Here is a 22,450-nt window from a genome sequence, read left to right as displayed (position 1 = left end):
GAATGATATGGTAGAAAGAAATGCACTCCGGATTGCAAGATGAAGAATGCTTGAGCTCATCTGAAAAGAATCTTGATGAACACTTCGAGAAGGAATTAAATCCTTTATGAACCCTCATGTAGAGCCTCCATGGAGAACTCTGGTAATAGAAGGATGATAAAAGGAAGAGAAGTTGAAAACACAAGGTGGAGCCTTGCAATGATTTAGATGGAGCTTCGCGCTGATATAATTGCGAGAGCTTGGGACTCCGGGAAAGAAAACTGAATCAAGTGAAACCGAGAATTTGATGAGCCTCCAGAATAAAGAATTAATCACTTGGATGAAGCAAGAATAAGAATTACATTATGCGTATCCTTCACCAATTAAATTGATGACAATCAACGGATTTGGCATACCACTTATTCTCGTTGAAAGGATTAGGAGAGATATCGATAACTTGATAAGGTCTTCAATGAAACACCGGTAGGATTGAAAATGAACGAAGTAAAGATAACGAAACACCGGGAAAAATTAGCAAATGAACGAAGATACATGAGAGGGTTTATGATGAGGACATCAATACCATTGTTACACCCACAGCCCCTACTGTTACATATACTGGACCAATTACTAGAGCTCGCGCATGCCAATTAAATTACCAGGTACTTTCGTTTCTTGGTTATGATTCTAATGTTCATGAGATTATGATGCTGCCTAAATTGGATACATTTGTTTTGCTTACAAATGAAGGGCCTAGCTTGGAGAAGGATGAACATTGGAGCAAGAACACGCATGGAGTTGATGGCATGCGCAAGGGGATCAAGAACGGAGTTACAAGTGATGATTTCAGGACTTTGAAGCCGCCATAAGGAGTGCATGAAGCCTTGGACGAAATATACAAGATGCCACTTCATAATATTCATCCATAGGCTATTCTAGGTGCTGCGTCACCTTATTAATGGGCGAGGCCCATGTAATTTCGAAATACTTAAGTATAGGCTATTTTTAGAGTCTGTATGTGTGGGGAAACAATAGTTAGGGTTGGTTTCGGACCCCACCCTCAAGGGCCACGAAATTCCCCCTCTTCCTCCATATATATAGCCCTTAGCGCGTCATTTAGACTTTGGGTTTTGTTTAGATTAAAAGTTCGCCATAGCTGCACTTCGCGTACTTCGTTTGTGTCCACCGACCAGACCAAGACGTCACAGAACCCCACCTTGATCAATAAAGCTTTCATCTTATATTCGCAATATCCTGATTGCAATCTCAGTTTCTTGCTTGTTCTTCGTTTGCTCGCAGGGAACGGACCCTCGTGGTCAGGTTGATCGTGCTCCGGCGTGGTCAATAACCCTCGGAAGTTGGTTTAGCGATTGCTAAAGCACGACGTCTCGCACGTTCGTAGTCGGATCGTCAAGGTCGACTCCCACAGAAAACGATAGCCACCATCTCATCGAAACATCGGGACACCTTAGCCTCTATCAAGTGGTATCAGATTTCCAGGTTGCTCGGCGAGATTTTACAGTTTTTCATAGATTAGATCGAGTCTATTCTTCATACCTACAGTCCATGAAAAAGCCAGAAAAAAAATTAGGGTTAGTTCATCATATCCGAACCAATCTGAGCCTTTGCATAATCTTTTTAGGGTTTTTGCTTTGTTGAATTTGCGGTTGCATCGTCATGTCAAGTTGCTGGTCTTAGAGTCTAGTCTTTTAGAGTTTCGAGTTTTGATCATAAGTTATCACGCCGCCGCCGCACCATCATCGTCGCCCATCTACCACTTTTGCTTATCCGCCACCGCTCTGAATCCATATCCATATACCACCACCAATCTGTATCCATATACCACCACCAATCTGTATCCATATACCACCACCGCTACCATATACCACCACCGCTGCCATATACCACAACCATATATCCACCACCAATCCGAGTTCTTCTCATATTAGGGTTGTTCTTGAGATCAATCTAAATTCTGATTCGTGTTTCCTTGCCTGCGTAGGTCTCGGAAAAAAAAGAGTCTGGATTCCCCCGGGCAGTTTTTAGGCCAAAATTTTCACGGGAATTTTTTTTCCCTATCCTATTTTTAGGCTTTTCTGAGTCTTTTGAGCCACGTGCCATCATAGTGATTTTTTGTCGCACTTTTTCGTCGTCGCTGCCCTGATTTCCGAAAAAAACTGATAAAATTTTTTCGTGCCCATCCTATCAGTTTGACGAGGGAAGAGTTTTGAGACACTCGCCATTATAGTGATTTTTCGCAAAAAAAAAGAGCGCAAAAAAAGAGCGAAAAAAAAGAGTACCAGAGTGTGCTTTTCCCTTATTTACGTGCATCGCCGTGATTTTGTTAGTGTTCTAGGCTCGCGTCTCTAGCACGGTCTAGTCTAGGACCAGCACAGTACCATCGTTGAGCGTTTATTCAACTTTGCATCTCTGAATTGATTATTGCTGACCCTTTTTGCTACCATACTATAAGCCTTCCCAGCTCCACATACATCTACGTCGTGCGTTTGACTCTCCCTGGCAATCGCTCTATCCAAGCTTTTGAGAGTTTTGACTACAACGGTTGCCGATCACCGCCTGCTGCTGGGTATGAACTGGTAAGAATTTGAGATTTGCTTGACGGATTTGTGACACCCACCACCACCCCCACTTGTTAGTAGTCTGTAGGATCAAATTCTTGTGTGTTTCTATTGCTGCTAACCATGCCAGGATCACAAGCTGACGAGACTGACTGGGAGAACTTGACGAACAAGGAGCTTCATGATACGTTTCAGCAAATGATGAGTGGACAGGTGCACGATGTGATAAACAGATTTGAAGAGGCCATGGAGAAGATAGATGGCATGGAGAAGACGTTTGAAACAAAGCTCGATAACAAGTTTGCTGAATTGCTTTCGCGTTTTCTACCACCACCACCGGCTGCTCCTGCCGCACCTCTGCAACAACAGCAACAACATCGACTACCTCCACGTCGGGAAACAGCCCTCCGCCGAGCGAGCCGTGTCCCTCTTCAGTCGGGCCAAACTGCTGGTGCTGCTGTTGATACTTCTGTGGCTCCTACTGCTGATGTGGAGGAGGATGATTATGTGGGAGATTATGAGGATGAGGTTGATCAAAATCAGAATTATGTGCCACCACCAGCATAGCAACCACCAGGTCGTCAACATGCAAATAATGGCAATGGTAGGGCTCACCCTCAGGTACGAGATCATGACCATCTCCCTAAACTAAAATTGAATATTCCACCATTTGAGGGTAGATATGTTCCTGATATATATCTTACTTGGGAGTTAGAAACTGAACAACGACTTACATGTTTACAATATCCCGAGGAGAGACGTGTTCCTGCTGCTGTTTGTGCATTCACTAGTTTTGCGTGTGTTTGGTGGTCTGAGCATTGTAGATTATATCCTATTCCGGCTACTTGGGCTGCTTTGAAAACTGCTATGCGTACTCGTTGGGTTCCACCATATTATCAACGTGAATTACTTCAAAAATTGCAGCGCTTAAGTGATGAGGACATGACTACCTTGGATACGACCAAAAATATTGCATACATGCATATTTGTCAGGTCTATGGGATATTTGTACAATTCACATATGAAGATAAGAGAGAAAGAGATGTTTAAGTGCTGTTCAAAAAGTTCTCTCACGTCACTTTTGGGCCAAGAGAAGATAGAGTCCAAGTCTCTCACGTTCTGGATTCAGATTCGGACTGCACAGACATACCTGTCTCAAAACGCCAACAACTTTTTCATACGGACTCCGAATTGGGTGATTCATTTTTTGTTGGATTCTAGATTTTGTGCTCTTTCCAGCCCAATTGGATTCACCTTCAAATTCATCCGGAGCGTTGAGATATAGACGAAACAATCAGACGCTGCAGCAGAATCCGAGTCAAACAACAAGTCCAAAGGTGTTGCATCACCTCCACTTGGGCCCATTGGCCTTGTACGACCTAGGGTTAGTTTTAGGCTGCCTTGGGACGTCCTCCCACCTCCTAGGCCGCCACCCCTTGATCCTATATAAGTAGATCCATCTAGTAGCTTTTCGCTTGGGATTTGTTTAGTTAAAAGTTAGCCATTGCAACTTCGTGTACTTCGTTTGTGTCCAACGACCAGACCAAGACCGCTTACGGATCCCCACCTTTATCAAAACTTCATATATACTCACAGTATTCAGATTGCTTTATCATATTCTTGCTTGTTCTTCGATTGCTTGCAGGAATAGACCTTCGTGGTCAGGTTGATTGTGCTCCGGCGTGGTCAATAACCTCTCAAAGTTGGTTTAACGATTGCTAAGGCGCAACGTCGTGCACGTTTGTAGTCGGATCGTCAAAGTCATCTTCACCAAATCGATAGTTATCATCTCATCGAAAGATCGGGACACCCGGCCTCCATCATTAAGACAGGGAAAACATTCTATAGAAGAATATTATCAGGAATTACAAACTGGCATGATTAGATGTGGTATTGTTGAGGAGAATGAAGCTATGCTTGCATGTTTTATGGGTGGATTAAATAGAGAGATTCAGATGATTCTAGAGTACAAGGAGTATACTAATATCACTCGTTTATTCCATCTTGCTTGTAAAGCTGAACGTGAAGTGCAGGATCGACAGGCATTGGCGTGGACTAACTTTTCTGTAGGTCGACCTTCATCATGGACACCACGTGCATCATCTACTTCCACACGTTCTGCTACACCGGCGCCTCCGTCGGCTGCCACCTCCAACCGTGATACAATAAAGCAGGCACAATCACGACTATCTGCCAAGAGCACACCTTCTGGGCCTGCAAAGAGCTCTTCTTCATCCATGGCATCAACATGGCAAACACATGATATTATTTGTCGACGTTGCAAGGGTGGAGGTCATTATGCGAGAGAATGCCCATCTAAGCGTGTGATGATTGTTACTGAGGATGGTGGGTATGAGTCCGCTAGTGACTATGATGAGGAGACCTTGGCTCTTACTACACGTGAAGAACATGGTGGAGACGATTCTGATCATGAGACGCAATACATGGCTCCTGAAGATGCTGACAGGTATGAATGTTTTGTTGCTCAACGTGTTTTGAGTGTGCAGGTTACACAAGCTGAGCAAAATCAGAGGCATAATTTGTTCCATACAAAGGGAGTTGTGAAGGAACGTTCTGTTCGCGTGATCATAGATGGAGGGAGCTGCAATAACTTGGCTAGCATGGAGATGGTGGAGAAGCTATCTCTCACCACAAGACCACATCCACATCCTTACTACATCCAATGGTTCAACAACAGGGGCAAGGTTAAGGTAACACGTACTGTTCGTGTGCATTTTAGTATCTCTACATATGCTGATTATGTTGATTGTGATGTGGTACCTATGCAAGCATGTTCCTTATTACTTGGTAGACCATGGCAATTTGATAAAAATTCGGTACACCATGGTAGAAACAATCAGTATACTCTTGTTCATAACGATAAAAATATTACTTTGCTTCCTATGACTCCTGATTCCATTTTGAAAGATGGTATTAATAGAGCTAATAAAGCAAAACAGGAGACAAATAAGAGTGAAAATCAGATTGTGGCAAAAGAATTTGAGCACCAAATGAAGCCTAATAATAAACCATCTACTGTTGTTTCTGAAATTAAATTGAAAAGTGCATGTTTACTTGCCACCAAATCTGATATTGATGAGCTAGATTTTAGCAAATCTCTTTGCTATGGTTTTGTGTGCAAAGAGGCATTATTTTCATTCGAGGACGTGCCTTCCTCTTTGCCCCCTGCTGTCACTAACATTTTGCAGGAGTTCGCTGACGTCTTTCCACAAGACGTGCCACCGGGATTACCACCTATTCGAGGGATTGAGCATCAAATTGACTTAATTCCCGGTGCTTCGCTACCCAACCTCGCACCATACCATACCAATCCAGAGGAGACGAAGGAGATTATGCGTCAAGTACAAGAACTGCTCGACAAAGGTTATATACGCGAATCCCTTAGTCCTTGTGCTGTTCCTATCATTTTAGTGCCGAAAAAGGATGGCATGTCACGTATGTGCGTTGATTGTAGAGGCATTAATAATATTACTATTCGTTATCGTCATCCTATTCCTAGGCTAGATGATATGCTTGATGAATTGAGTGGCTCTACAATATTCTCCAAAGTTGATTTGCGTAGTGGATACCATCAAATTCGTATGAAATTGGGTGATGAATGGAAAACAACATTTAAAACTAAGTTTGGATTATATGAGTGGTTAGTCATGCCTTTTAGGTTAACTAATGCACCTAGTACTTTCATGAGGTTAATGAACTAAGTTTTACGTGCTATCATTGGACGATTTGTGGTAGTTTACTTTGATGACATATTGATTTATAGCAAATCTTTGGAGGAACATTTGGAACATTTACGTGCTGTTTTTATTGATCTACGTGATGCACGTTTGTTTGGAAACCTTGGAAAGTGCACCTTTTGCACCTACCGAGTATCTTTTCTTGGCTATGTTGTTACTCCACAGGGAATTGAAGTTGATAAAGCCAAGATTGAAGCTATTGAGAGTTGGCCGCAACCCAAAACGGTCACACAAGTGAGGAGTTTCCTTGGCCTCGCTGGTTTCTATAGGCGTTTTGTGAGAGATTTCGGCACCATTGCTGCACCTCTCAACGAGCTTACAAAGAAGGATGTGCCTTTTGCTTGGGGTACCGCACAGGAAGAAGCTTTCACGGTATTGAAAGATAAGTTGACACATGCTCCTTTACTCCAACTTCCTAATTTCAATAAGACTTTTGAGCTTGAATGTGATGCTAGTGGAATTGGATTAGGAGGTGTGTTATTACAAGATGGAAAACCTGTTGCATACTTTTCTGAAAAATTGAGTGGGCCTAGTCTGAACTATTCTACTTATGATAAAGAATTATACGCTCTTGTTCGGACCTTAGAAACATGGCAACATTATTTATGGCCCAAGGAATTTGTTATACATTCTGATCATGAATCTTTGAAACACATTAAAAGTCAAGCAAAACTGAACCGTAGACATGCTAAATGGGTTGAATTCATTGAGACTTCCCCTTATGTCATTAAACACAAGAAGGGTAAAGAAAATGTTATTGCTGATGCCTTGTCTCGTCGTTATACTATGCTTTCACAACTTGACTTTAAAATATTTGGTTTGGAGACCATCAAAGATCAACATGTTCATGATGCTGAATTTAAAGATGTATTGCATAATTGTAAGGAAGGGAGAACTTGGAACAAGTTCGTTCTTAACGATGGATTTGTGTTTCGTGCTAACAAGCTATGCATTCCAGCTAGCTCCGTTCGTCTTTTGTTGTTGCAGGAGGCGCATGGAGGAGGATTAATGGGACACTTTGGCGTCAAGAAGACGAAGGATATGCTTGCTACACATTTCTTTTGGCCAAAGATGAGACGGGATGTTGAGCATTTTGTTGCTCGCTGCACTACATGTCAAAGAGCTAAGTCACGACTCAATCCTCATGGTTTATATATGCCTTTGCCTGTACCTAGTGTTCCTTGGGAGGATATATCTATGGACTTTGTTTTAGGTTTACCTCGAACAAAGAAGGGGAGGGATAGCATATTTGTTGTCGTGGATAGATTCTCGAAAATGGCACACTTTATACCATGTCATAAAAGCGATGATGCTGTTAATGTTGCTGATTTGTTCTTTCGTGAAATTATTCGCTTACATGGTGTGCCAAATACTATTATTTCAGATCGTGATACTAAATTTCTTAGCCACTTTTGGAGATGTTTATGGGCTAAGTTGGGGACTAAGCTGCTTTTTAGTACTACTTGTCACCCCCAAACTGATGGACAAACTGAAGTAGTCAATAGAACATTGTCTACTATGCTTAGGGCTGTTTTGAAGAATAACAAGAAAATGTGGGAAGAATGCTTGCCTCATATTGAATTTGCTTATAATCGTTCATTGCATTCTACTACTAAGATGTGCCCTTTTGAAATTGTGTATGGTTTCCTACCTCGTGCACCTATTGATTTGTTGCCTCTTCCATCTTCAGAGAAGGTTAATTTTGATGCTAAAGAACGTTCTGAATTGATTTTAAAAATGCATGAGTTAACTAAGGAAAATATTGAGCGTATGAATGCTAAATATAAACTTGCTGGAGATAAGGGTAGAAAACATGTTGTGTTTGCGCCTGGAGATCTTGTTTGGTTACATTTGCGTAAAGATAGATTTCCTAATCTGCGCAAATCAAAGCTAATGCCACGTGCTGATGGTCCTTTTAAGGTGTTAGAGAAAATAAATGATAATGCATATAAACTTGAGCTACCTGTAGATTTTGGGGTTAGTCCCACTTTTAACATTGCAGATTTGAAGCCTTATTTGGGTGAGGAAGATGCGCTTCCGTCGAGGACGACTTCATTTCAAGAAGGGGAGGATGATGAGGACATCAATACCATTGTTACACCCACAGCCCCTACTGTTACATATACTGGATGATAGAGGCAAAGGTGTCCCGTCTTTCGATGAGATGATGGATATCGCTTTGGTGGCAGTCGACTTTGACGATCCGACTACGAACGTGCGAGGACGTCGCGCCTTAGCAATCGCTAAACCAACTCCGAGAGGTTATTGACCACGCCGGAGCACGATCAACCTGACCACGAGGGTCTGTTTCCTGCGAGCAAACGAAGAACAAGCAAGAAACTGAGATTGCAATCTGGATATTGCGAATATAAGATGAAAGCTTTATTGATCAAGGTGGGGTTCTGTGACGCCTTTGTCTGGTCGTTGAACACAAACGAAGTACGCGAAGTTGCAGCTATGGCGAACTTTTAATCTAAACAAAACGCAAAGTCTAAACGATGCCCTAAGGGCTGTATATATGGAGGAAGAGGGGGGAATTTCGTGGCCCTTGGTGGAGGGGTCCGAAATCAACCCTATCTCTTGTTTCCCCACACATACGGACTCTAAAAATAGCCTATACTTATGTATTTCGAAATTACATGGGCCTGGCCCAATAATAAGGTGACGCAGCACCTAAAATAGCCTCGGGGCGAAATTTATGAAGTGGCATCTTGTATATTTCGTCCAAGGCTTCATGCACCCATTATGGTGGCTTCAAAGTCCTGAAATCATCACTTGTAACTCCGTTCTTGTTTCCCTTGCGCATGCCATCATCTCCATGCTTGTTCTTGCTCCAATGTTCATCCTTCTCCAAGCTAGGCCCTTCATTTGTAAGCAAAACAAATGTATCCAATTTAGGCAGCATCATATTCTCATGAACATTAGAATCATTACCAAGAAACGAAAGTACCTGGTAATTTAGTTGGCGTGCACGAGCTCTAGTAATTGGTCCAGTATGTATAGCAGCAGGGGCTGTGGGTGTAACAATTGTATTGATGTCCTCATCAGAAACATGGCAACATTATTTATGGCCCAAAGAGTTTGTTATACATTCTGATCATGAATCTTTGAAACATATTAAAAGTCAAGCTAAACAGAATCGTAGACATGCTAAATGGGTTGAATTCATTGAGACTTTCCCTTATGTCATTAAACACAAGAAGGGAAAAGAAAATGTTATTGCTGATGCATTGTCTCGTCGCTATACTATGCTTTCACAACTTGACTTCAAAATATTTGGTTTGGAGACCATCAAAGATCAATATGTGCATGATGCTGATTTTAAAGATGTAATGCAGAATTGTAAAGAAGGAAGAATGTGGAACAAGTTTGTCGTTAACGATGGATTTGTGTTTCGTGCTAACAAGCTATGCATTCCAGCTAGCTCCGTTCGTCTTTTGTTGTTGCAGGAGGCGCATGGAGGAGGATTAATGGGACACTTTGGCGTGAAGAAGATGGAGGACGTACTTGCTACACATTTCTTTTGGCCAAAGATGAGACGGGATGTTGAGCGTTTTATTGCTTGCTGCACTACATGTCAAAAAGCTAAGTCATGACTCAATCCTCATGGTTTATATATGCCTTTGCCTGTACCTAGTGTTCCTTGGGAGGATATATCTATGGACTTTGTTTTAGGTTTACCTCGAACAAAGAAGGGGAGGGATAGCATATTTGTTGTCGTGGATAGATTCTTGAAAATGGCACACTTTATACCATGTCATAAAAGCGATGATGCTGTTAATGTTGCTGATTTGTTCTTTCGTGAAATTATTCGCTTGCATGGTGTGCCAAATACTATTGTTTCAGATCGTGATACTAAATTTCTTAGCCACTTTTGGAGATGTTTATGGGCTAAGTTGGGGACTAAACTGCTTTTTAGTACTACTTGTCACCCCCAAACTGATGGCCAAACTGAAGTAGTCAATAGAACTTTGTCTACTATGCTTAGGGCTGTTTTGAAGTGTAATAAGAAAATGTGGGAGGAATGCTTGCCTCATATTGAATTTGCTTATAATCGTTCATTGCATTCTACTACTAAGATGTGCCCTTTTGAAATTGTGTATGGTTTCCTACCTCGTGCACCTATTGATTTGTTGCCTCTTCCATCTTCAGAGAAGGTTAATTTTGATGCTAAAGAACGTTCTGAATTGATTTTAAAAATGCATGAGTTAACTAAGGAAAACATTGAGCGTATGAATGCTAAATATAAACTTGCTGGAGATAAGGGTAGAAAACATGTTGTGTTTGCGCCTGGAGATCTTGTTTGGTTACATTTGCGTAAAGATAGATTTCCTAATCTGCGCAAATCAAAGCTAATGCCACGTGCTGATGGTCCTTTTAAGGTGTTAGAGAAAATAAATGATAATGCATATAAACTTGAGCTACCTGTAGATTTTGGGGTTAGTCCCACTTTTAACATTGCAGATTTGAAGCCTTATTTGGGTGAGGAAGATGCGCTTCCGTCGAGGACGACTTCATTTCAAGAAGGGGAGGATGATGAGGACATCAATACCATTGTTACACCCACAGCCCCTACTGTCACATATACTGGACCAATTACTAGAGCTCGCGCACGCCAATTAAATTACCAGGTACTTTCGTTTCTTGGTAATGATTCTAATGTTCATGAGAATATGATGCTGCCTAAATTGGATACATTTGTTTTGCTTACAAATGAAGGGCCTAGCTTAGAGAAGGATGAACATTGGAGCAAGAACACGCATGGAGTTGATGGCATGCGCAAGGGGATCAAGAACGGAGTTACAAGTGATGATTTCAGGACTTTGAAGCCGCCATAAGGAGTGCATGAAGCCTTGGACGAAATATACAAGATGCCACTTCATAATATTCGTCCATAGGCTATTCTAGGTGCTGCGTCACCTTATTCATAGGCCAGGCCCATGTAATTTCGAAATACTTAAATATAGGCTATTTTTGGAGTCCATATGTGTGGGGAAACAAGAGTTAGGGTTGGTTTCGGACCCCACCCTCAAGGGCCACGAAATTCCCCCCTTTTCCTCCATATATACAGCCCTTAGGGCGTCGTTTAGACTTTGGGTTTTGTTTAGATTAAAAGTTCGCCATAGCTGCAACTTCGCGTACTTCGTTTGTGTCCAACGACCATACCAAGACGTCACAGAACCCCACCTTGATCAATAAAGCTTTCATCTTATATTCGTAATATCCCGATTGCAATATCAGTTTCTTGCTTGTTCTTCGTTTGCTCGCAGGAAACAGACTCTCGTGGTCAGGTTGATCGTTCTCCGGCGTGGTCAGTAACCCTCGGAAGTTGTTTTAGCGATTGCTAAGGCGCGACATCTCGCACGTTCGTAGTCGGATCGTCAAGGTCGACTCCCACAGAAAACGATAGCCACCATCTCATCGAAACATCGGGACACCTTAGCCTCTATCAGCTTCCGTCGAGGACGACTTCATTTCAAGAAGGGGAGGATGATGAGGACATCAATACCATTGTTACACCCACAGCCCCTATTGTTACATATACAGGACCAATTACTAGAGCTCGCGCACGCCAATTAAATTACCAGGTACTTTCGTTTCTTGGTAATGATTCTAATGTTCATGAGATTATGATGCTGCCTAAATTGGATACATTTGTTTTGCTTACAAATGAAGGGACTAGCTTGGAGAAGGATGAACATTGGAGCAAGAACACGCATGGAGTTGATGGCATGCGCAAGGGGATCAAGAACGGAGTTACAAGTGATGATTTCAGGACTTTGAAGCCGCCATAAGGAGTGCATGAAGCCTTGGACGAAATATACAAGATGCCACTTCATAATATTCGTCCATAGGCCATTCTAGGTGCTGCGTCACCTTATTAATGGGCTAGGCCCATGTAATTTCGAAATACTTAAGTATAGGCTATTTTTAGAGTCCGTATGTGTGGGGAAACAAGAGTTAGGGTTGGTTTCGGACCCCACCCTCAAGGGCCATGAAATTCCCCCTCTTCCTCCATATATACAGCCCTTAGGGCGTCGTTTAGACTTTGGGTTTTGTTTAGATTAAAAGTTCGCCATAGCTGCAACTTCGCGTACTTCGTTTGTGTCCAACGACCAGACCAACACGTCACAGAACCCCACCTTGATAATAAAGCTTTCATCTTATATTCGCAATATCCCGATTGCAATCTCAGTTTCTTGCTTGTTCTTCGTTTGCTCGCAGGAAACAGACTCTCGTGGTCAGGTTGATCGTTCTCCGGCGTGGTCAATAACCCTCGGAAGTTGTTTTAGCGATTGCTAAGGCGCGACATCTCGCACGTTCGTAGTCGGATCATCAAGGTCGACTCCCACAGAAAACGATAGCCACCATCTCATCGAAACATCGGGACACCTTAGCCTCTATCAGCTTCCGTCGAGGACGACTTCATTTCAAGAAGGGGAGGATGATGAGGACATCAATACCATTGTTACACCCACAGCCCCTATTGTTACATATACAGGACCAATTACTAGAGCTCGCGCACGCCAATTAAATTACCAGGTACTTTCATTTCTTGGTAATGATTCTAATGTTCATGAGATTATGATGCTGCCTAAATTGGATACATTTGTTTTGCTTACAAATGAAGGGACTAGCTTGGAGAAGGATGAACATTGGAGCAAGAATACGCATGGAGTTGATGGCATGCGCAAGGGGATCAAGAACGGAGTTACAAGTGATGATTTCAGGACTTTGAAGCCGCCATAAGGAGTGCATGAAGCCTTGGACGAAATATACAAGATTCCACTTCATAATATTCGTCCATAGGCCATTCTAGGTGCTGCGTCACCTTATTAATGGGCTAGGCCCATGTAATTTCGAAATACTTAAGTATAGGCTATTTTTAGAGTCCGTATGTGTGGGGAAACAAGAGTTAGGGTTGGTTTCGGACCCCACCCTCAAGGGCCACGAAATTCCCCCTCTTCCTCCATATATACAGCCCTTAGGGCGTCGTTTAGACTTTGGGTTTTGTTTAGATTAAAAGTTCGCCATAGCTGCAACTTCGCGTACTTCGTTTGTGTCCAACGACCAGACCAACACGTCACAGAACCCCACCTTGATAATAAAGCTTTCATCTTATATTCGCAATATCCCGATTGCAATATCAGTTTCTTGCTTGTTCTTCGTTTGCTGGCAGGAAACAGACCCTCGTGGTCAGGTTGATCGTGCTCCGGCGTGGTCAATAACCCTCGGAAGTTGGTTTAGCGATTGCTAAGGCACGACGTCTCGCACGTTCGTAGTTGGATCGTCAAGGTCGACTCCCACAAAAAACGATAGCCACCATCTCATCGAAACATCGGGACACCTTAGCCTCTATCAGTTTGGATCCATGGGAACGAAGAGATCATGACTGATTAGAGGATATTCGAACGATGCACCGGTAAGATTGGAGAATGCTAACTGGAAGCTGAGAATGAATAACCTGAAATGATGGACTCCGGATAAGCAAACTCAGAAGACTCTTGAATTGCTCCGGATAGGTGAAAAGAATTCTCACTATCACAAATAATTATGAGAGGATGGCAACAAGCTAGAATCACGAATCTTGAAGAGAATGGAGCAAGATTTAAGAGAAACTCTTCTTCGGTCTTCAAAATCTGAGAATGACGACGAGAAACACCACCATGAATTATTGAGGCACTCCGAAATGAAGAATGGAAAGGTTGAACCAACGATGAAAAGAAATGAAAGATCTTGGAGAAAGGCATTTGACTGATGACAATTCATTCTTACGTCAAACTTTAGAAGATTTGAGAATAACTCCGGGAGAATAAGAAGAGTCAGGTAAGATCCTGGAAAAGACCTGTGGGTTAGGGCCCACTCAAAAGAAACACCGTTGAACGATTTAAAAGAGAGAAAGCACCGGTTGAATTAAATGACTTGAATGAGATAACAACCTGGAAAGATCTTGAACGAATGCAGAGTGGAAAACACGAATCTTCGAGATATCTTGAGCACTCCGGAATAATAAAATAGTGAGAAATGGATGATTATGAGGAGCACCGGCATGAGAAAAGCATTTGGAACAAGGAAAAGGATATGATCAGCAAAGCTTGAACTAGTTCCACCGGAGAACAAAGAGAACGGAGAATGACGAACTGGTAGAACATCTTCATGGAAACCACGGGGTAAGAGCATAGACAGAAAAGGAATGAAGAGGCCTCGCATCAATAATATGCATAGTGATTAAGAAATCTGGGTCCTTGGAGAAAAACAAAGGGAGGGAGGGTGGGAAAAACAAAGACAATTTGGAATGGGTGAAACGAACACCGTTGAGAAGAACTGATACTTGATCTTACGGTTGTAGAAATGACCGGATCCATTTGAAGAGAAACACGCCGGTGAAAAGAAATTGAAATGACAAACTCGATGATCAAGAAGGATTAGTATTCACATAGGAATATGAGAACACCACTTGGGGAAGGTATGGAATCAACATTTGACTTCGAAGCACCTCGAATACCACAACTCAAAACAAAACAAATGATTGGCTTGCAAAATAAGCCAGAACAAACATATGATAGAGATTTCGTCCAAAGTTTTCGTGGTGGGGCCTACACGGGCTCGATCGTACAGCACCATCATGTACAAGGCAGTGCACATGACATACGAAGCGTCCCCGAATCGGCATAGCCAAGGACTCTTTCAGACACAACAAGACCACTATAAAACCGACCGTGGATAGGCGGACCACTAGACGTCGAACCCCAATTTCATATCATACATCTGTTGGAAAGATATCCTACGAGCTACTTGAATTCCCACCTATGAAACTCCCGGACCTTTCTGGTTATGCAATCAGGTGTTGGGGATACAGGGGAAGCATAATATCTCACCCAAATCTAGCAAATCCTACATCTAGCTGTATCCATCCTTCAACACATAACCGAGAAAAACATCGGAAACCATCTACCTCAATCTTCGAAAAGCATCCGTTATACAAGTTATGGCGATACTCCCGAACTCCCGCCCCAGTACTGGGTGGCGTCGAGGTTATCTCACCAACGAACTGCATAAAAGAGATTTTCGATGTCGGCGTACTAAACTCAGGTATTCCAGAACTGCAACGATACAATTGTGACGACAACACCTCGGAGCTCAACACCCCGGGACACTGCCACAACCCCTAAATGACAGGAGGCACCAAGAACAATGTTCTCATCACAAAACCATCGGAATGATTCCAAGATACCCGCGTGATCCTAAATTTTTTTAGTGAAATTTGAGAAGAGAAGAGTCAAAACTCTACGTCAGGATGCCTTACCAGAGCGATGAGGGGACTGGGGAGTAAAGAGAATTCCTAAACTATCCGATATATAATTCCTAAATGACTCAAAACATTTTTCTAGACTCAACAACGGCTGCTAAAAACGATCAAGCAGCGGGGGCTCCTAAGGTCGGGGAAGGCTCTTGTACCATCTTGTAATGCCCTCGATGCGGCTATATCTCCCACGTGTCGAAGCACGACTTAGAGGCATCACCGCTTTGAAAGCAATGTCGCAAGTGAGGTAATCTTCACACAACCCATGTAATACATACGGGAAAGAGATACATAGTTGGCTTACATTCGCCACTTCACACAATTACATGAATAAAGCATTACAACATCCAAATACAATCAAGGTCCGACTACGGAACCAAAATAAAAGAAGAACCCCAAATGCGACACGGTCCCCGATCGACCCCAACTGGGCTCCACAACTGATCAACTAGAACGAAACAACACCAAGAACAAGATCTTCATCGAGCTCCTCCTGAGCTTGGTTGCGTCATCTGCGCGGACTCATCGACACCTGCAAGCTGGTTTTGGAAGTATCTGTGAGTCACTGGGGACTCAGCAATCTCGCACCCTCGCGATCAAGACTATTTAAGCTTATGGGTAAGGTAAAGGTATGAGGTGGAGCTGCAGCAAGCGACTAGCATATATGGTGGCTAACATACGCAAATGAGAGCGAGAAGAGAAGGCAAAGCACGATCGATAAACTATGATCAATAAGTGATCCTAGAACAACCTACGTCCAGCATAACTCCAACACCGTGTTCACTTCCCGGACTCCGCCGGAAAGAGACCATCATGGTTACACACACGGTTGATTCATTTTAATTAAGGTCAACTTCAGGTTTTCTACAACCGGACATTAACAAATTCCCATCTGCCCATAACCGCGGGCATGGCTTTCGAAAGTTCAAATCCCTGCAGGGGTGTCCCAACTTAGCCCATGACAAGCTCTCACGGTCAACGAAGGAATAGACCTCCTCTCGAGACATTCCGATCAGACTCGGTATCCCGGTTCTACAAGACACTTCGACAAGTTAAAACAAATCTAGCAACACCACCCGAATGTGCCGACAAATCCCGATAGGAGCTGCACATATCTCGTTCTCAGGGCACACTCAGATGAGACTAGCTACGAGGAAAACCAACCCTCAAGTTTCCCCAAGGTGGCCCCGCAGGCAGCTCGGTTCGGACCAACACTCAGAGGAGCACTGGCCCGGGGGGGTTAGAATAACGATGACCCTTGAGTCTGCAGAACCCAAGGGAAGGTGGTAGGTTGTTAGTGCAAATGGTAAAACCAAGGTTGGGCATTGCTGGAGGAGTTTTATTCAAGGCGAACTGTCAAGGGGTTCCCATTATAGCCCAACCGTGTAAGGAACGCAAAAATCCGGGAACATAACATCGATATGATGGAAACTAGGGCGGCAAGAGTGGAACAAAACACCAGGCATAAGGCCGAGCCTTCCACCCTTTACCAAGTATATATATGCATTAATTAAATAAGATATATTGTGATATCCCAACAAGTAAACATGTTCCAGCAAGGAACAACATAGCCATGTTCCAACAAGGAACTAACTTCAATCTTCACCTGCAACTAACAACGCTATAAGAGGGGCTGAGCAAAGCGGTAACATAGCCAATCAATGGTTTGCTAGGATAAGGTGGGTTAGAGGCTTGGTTCAACAATATGGGAGGCATGATAAGCAAGTGGTAGGTATCACAGCATAGGCATAGCAAAAGAGCGAGCAACTAGCAAGCAAATATAGAAGTGATTTCGAGGGTATGATCATCTTGCCTGAGATCCCGCAAGGAAGAAAAATGAGTCCATGAAGAAGACAAACGGACGTAGACGAACGGGTCCTCACAATCACGACATTAACGGGACCAACCCGAAGAAGCAACACCGGAAAAGAAACACACAACATAGTAAACAACCAACGCATGAACATGGTATGATATGCGGGATGCGGTATGCGATGCATATGCATGATTTGACAAGGAATGAATGAACCTGGCCTCAACTTGGAAAACCAAGAGCGCCACTGGAAAGGTGAGGTGATTTCGGTTGAAATCGACATAAAGATCACCGGAATCGGAGTTACGGTTTGGAAATGGCAAGCGATTCAAATATGACACCGGTCTGCGATTTACAGCAAGTAGCCAAATAAATGCAAGAAGATAAATATGCTACAACACTCAAACATGGCAACAAAATACATGGCAGGGATCCATTCATGATGCTTAACGAAAGATGAACACTGAGCTACGGCCAAATCATCCATTAACAGGTTCAAACAAGCATGGCAAAAATGCATTTGACAAACAGATTTCAGATTAACACTTGTTTGGAATTTCAGATCAAGTAGCACACTTTGAAGCAAGAAAACTATATGCTACGGAAAATTAACATGGCAAAGCAAGGTATGGCATGGAGCTACTCAAAGAGCTTAACAAAAGTCCCTTAGTGACCTTGAGCCAAAAGGGATCAGAAAATAAAATTGCAAGCATGTGAACATGGCAAAAGCATAATCAGTTCTCAGACTTAGTGAAAACTGGAGCATGCTGAAAACAGATATCAAGTAGGCATGTTTACGAGCTCGATGCACTCACTATAGAGCAAGTCATGACAATCTAAGCATACACCCATTAAGAATACACATTATAAAAGCTAGACATGGCAAGAACAATAACATAGCATGCACGGATCAACTACAACATCCTCGGCAAAATCGCTAACAAGTAGACAATCTGCCCAGATTCGCGAAATAGAAAAAGTAGAGCTCGGTTGGCTCAAGCTAGGTTGCTCCATACTTGCAAAAAAAGACATGGATGGATAGATCACTACAAGATTAAGAAAACATCCTTACTGATCATCCTCAAAAGAGGCACGGATCACTAGGAAACAACATGAACATATGGCATATTGAGATAAATAGATCAAGGACTTTGTGGAAATGCTAAGCCCCTGAAATCAGCATTAACGAATGCACCACTTTGCAAGCTTGTGCTAGTCAACACACATATCACAAAAATACATGGATGGCACCTCTGGAAAGATGACAAAACACTTAACAAAACATATGTAGAGCTCAGGGGCATATCATGCACACAATAATCATGGCAAAAATGACAAATATCTAATTGGAGCAGCAGATCTGACAATTAACTCAAATAGCATTCTTCCAACAGCATTTCGGGCATCAAGATGAACTCAAATGAAAATGATGCAATGAGATGAAATGATGTGCTCTCTGAGATGAACATTTTGATATGCTATATACCCAAAACGGACCTACGGATGCAAAGTTACGGCACGATGAAGATGAGCATATGAAACATGGAAATTTCGGGGACTTGGTGAAATTATACCTCCGGAAAAGTCAACGGGCGGACGAGGTGGTGCAGGACGGAGGGATCCGGATCTGGACGGGGCCGTTTGGTTCATCTCCCGGTGGATCTCATCCACCGGGGCAGATCTGGCCGGTGTGCACGCCGGCGACGCGGGCGGTGAACTCCGGCGATGGCCGGCGACGAGGACGCGGTGGCGCGGAGCTCCGGCGGGCGCAGAACTCCGGGGAAGCGGCGGAGGACGGTGCCGACGTCGGAGGCATGGCGGCGGCCGACGGGGCCACGCCGGCGAAGGGCGGCGCTGGCGGGAAGGTGGTGAGGCGCGGCGGCGCACGATGGCGGCCGGAGCGGTGCGGGAGGCGGCTCGGGCGAAGGGTCGCGGTGCCGAAGCTGCAACCGGGCGGCGACGCGAGGAGATGGGCCCCGCAGGCCCGATCCGGGCCGCGCGGGCCGGCGGCGGGGCTGGAGGAGAGAAGAGGGCGGCGGGGTGAGGTGGCGAGGCACGATTGGCTTAGGGTGAGGGCGGACACGTCCGTTCGCCGGGCGGACATGTCCGGCGGCGCGAGGAAGAGGGAGGCTAGGGTTTGATCCGCGATTTTTGGGGAGGGGATCACATATATATAGGTAGAGGGAGTTAGGAGAGTCCAAATGATGTGCGGTTTTCGGCCACGCGATCGTGATTGAACGACCGAGATGATGGAGGAGGTTTAGGTGGGTTTTGGGCCACTTTGGAAGGGTGTTGGGCTGCAACACACACGAGGCCTTCTCGGTCCCTCGGTTAACCGTTGGAGTATCAAACGAAGTCCAAATGGTACGAAACTTGACAGGCGGTCTACATGTAGTAAACCAAGGCCGCTTGGCAAGTCTCAGTCCAATCTGGAAATGTTTAACCCCCACACAAGAAAGAAAGGTAGAAATGACCACCGGAGGAGAACGGAGCGCCGGAATGCAAAACGGACAACGGGGAAAATGCTTGGATGCATGAGACAAACATGTATGCAAATGAAATGCACATGTTGACATGATATGCAATGCATGACACACAAGCAATGACACGGCAACACCAGCGAATAACTGGAGGACACCTGGCACATCGGTCTCGGGGCGTTACACTTCGCCACACTGTCCTTCAAGTACTTTTGACCAAAGATGTTCCACGACGTAGCACGCTTCACCAACAAATGTTCTACTTGACCCAAAGCTAAGTCCAAAGCCCAATCTCATGGTGTACACATGCCACTTCCAATTCCATATCAACCATGGGAAGATATGAGTGTGGATTTCGTGCTTGGTTTGCTTCGAACTAGAAACGGAAAGGATTCCATCTTTGTTGTTGTGGACTGATTTTCAAAAATGGCACATTTCATACCATGCAAGAAGATAGACGATGCTTCACATGTTGCTAATCTTTTTTGTAGGGATATCTTGAGGTTGCGTGGAGTGCCAAGGACCATTGTCTGGATCGGGACGTCAAGTTCTTATGCTACTTTTGGAAGATCATTTGCGCCAAGCTCGGCATCAAGCTTCTATTCTCAACGGCATATCATCCTCAAACCGATGGCCAAACGAAAGCCACTAACCGGATGCTATCTACTCTCCTACATGTGTTAATCAAGAAGAACATCAAGGAGTGGGAGGAGTGCTTACCCATCACCGAGTACGCCTACAATCAAGCCCGACAAATCACTACCGGCAAGTCCCCCTTCGAGGTTGTCTACGGCTTCAACCCATTGTCCCCATTGGACATTCTACCTCTTCCGCTCCAAGAACGCACAAACATGGATGAAAGTGCAAGGGCAAGTTTTCTCAAGAAGATGCATGAAGATACAAGGGCAACAATCGAGCGTCAAGTACACCACATCGCCACAAAGCTCAATATCAACAAGACACCAACGGTGTTCCAACCGGGCGATCTTGTATGGCTTCACTTTTGCAAGGACCATTTCCCCAACGAGCGCAAGTCAAAGCAACTACCACGGGCCGATGGACCTTTCAAGGTGCTAGTGCGCTACAACGACAACGCTTACAAGATTGACATCACACGCGACAAGTACAACGCAAGCAACATCTTCAACGTGAAAGACTTGGCCAAGTACCATGGTGATGAAGATCACGATCTGTGGATGGATCTCTCCCAAGGGGGGGGGGAGATGATGAGAAGCATCCTTCCATCATCCCCTTGGATTCTATACCAACACATCGAGCCCCACACGGACCTATGACAAGAGCTCGAGCACGCGCCGTGGAAACCGAGGTGACATCTTTCCTACTTGACTCACACATGAACTCAAATGAACTGATGTAAGGTGGAACCCTAGTGGCCGATCTTTCACGAAAGGAGCGGATCCCGCGAAGAACACGAGGAACAGGGGGGAACGAGGGAAATCACGAGGGGAAACACGAGAGAATCACTCAACCAACAAGAAATAGTCACACATGTGCTAGATCCTCGAGTACATAAGAGAAGATACACGATCCACAATCAACAATGGATGATACAAAAGGTAACGGTCTTCTCCGTGAGGAGGTCTTGATGGGGCTGCCCAAGAGGGGGTCTTGATGATCTTCTCCACAAGGAGGTCTTGAATCCAAAGGGATCTTCTCCGTAGAGGCCGCGATCTCTCTCGTGGAGTAGATCCGATGTGGATGAGCAATGCTCTATCTCTAAGATGAGCTAAACCAATGCTAACCCTAGAAAGTTGGGCGAGGTGGAGTATATATAGTCTAGGGGGAGAAGGGATACATGGGCCTCGGCCCTTCACTATGCGCAGACAGGGGAGGCCGGATGTCCGGGCTGGTCGGGCCGGATATCCGGGCTTTCAGGCGATGCCGGATGTCCGGGCTGCAGTGGTGGCATTTGTTGCTCTCGGGTTCGGAGGGGCCGAATTTTCGGGCTGGTGGCCGGATGTCCGGGGGCTCGGGAGAGGACGGATGTCTGGGCTGTTGAGGCCGGATGTCCGGGGCATGTAGCTTCTGGCGGCAGAGCTGCTGTGGTGGGAGGAGCTCCATGGGCCAGATGTCCGGGGTCTTGGCCGGATGTCCGGGGCCTGGGAGATGTTCTTGACTCCTTCCATTGGTTCTCTTCATCCATGAACTTGGGGACTTGTACATCTTCGTGCACATCTTCGGGAGGGTTCTCTTGGTACCTAATCATGCACAACACCTCGGACTTAGGTAGTAGCCATGTCTCATGCAAAGAAAGTGGAAGTTCGGAGAGGAGTGAGTTCACCTTATCTTCAATAGCCTTGGCTCGGGCTCATGTCATTGGTCCAAGTGGTGTCGTTGGAGGCGTAGGTGCGGCCATGGGGATGATCATGGGATGCTCCGCATCATCTCCCCTCCCTTGGGGAAGATCCATCCTCGGATCAAATTCTTCATCACCATGGTATGGAGAAAGATCTTTGACGTTGAAGGTGTCGCTCACGGAGTACTTGTCGTGAGGGATGCCGATCTTGTATGCGTTG

This window comes from Triticum dicoccoides, chromosome 1A (assembly GCF_002162155.2).
Source record: "Triticum dicoccoides isolate Atlit2015 ecotype Zavitan chromosome 1A, WEW_v2.0, whole genome shotgun sequence".
In the NCBI taxonomy this organism is placed as follows: domain Eukaryota; kingdom Viridiplantae; phylum Streptophyta; class Magnoliopsida; order Poales; family Poaceae; genus Triticum; species Triticum dicoccoides.
The sequence above is the reverse complement of the archived record's forward strand: the minus strand, read 5'-3'. Positions refer to the sequence as shown.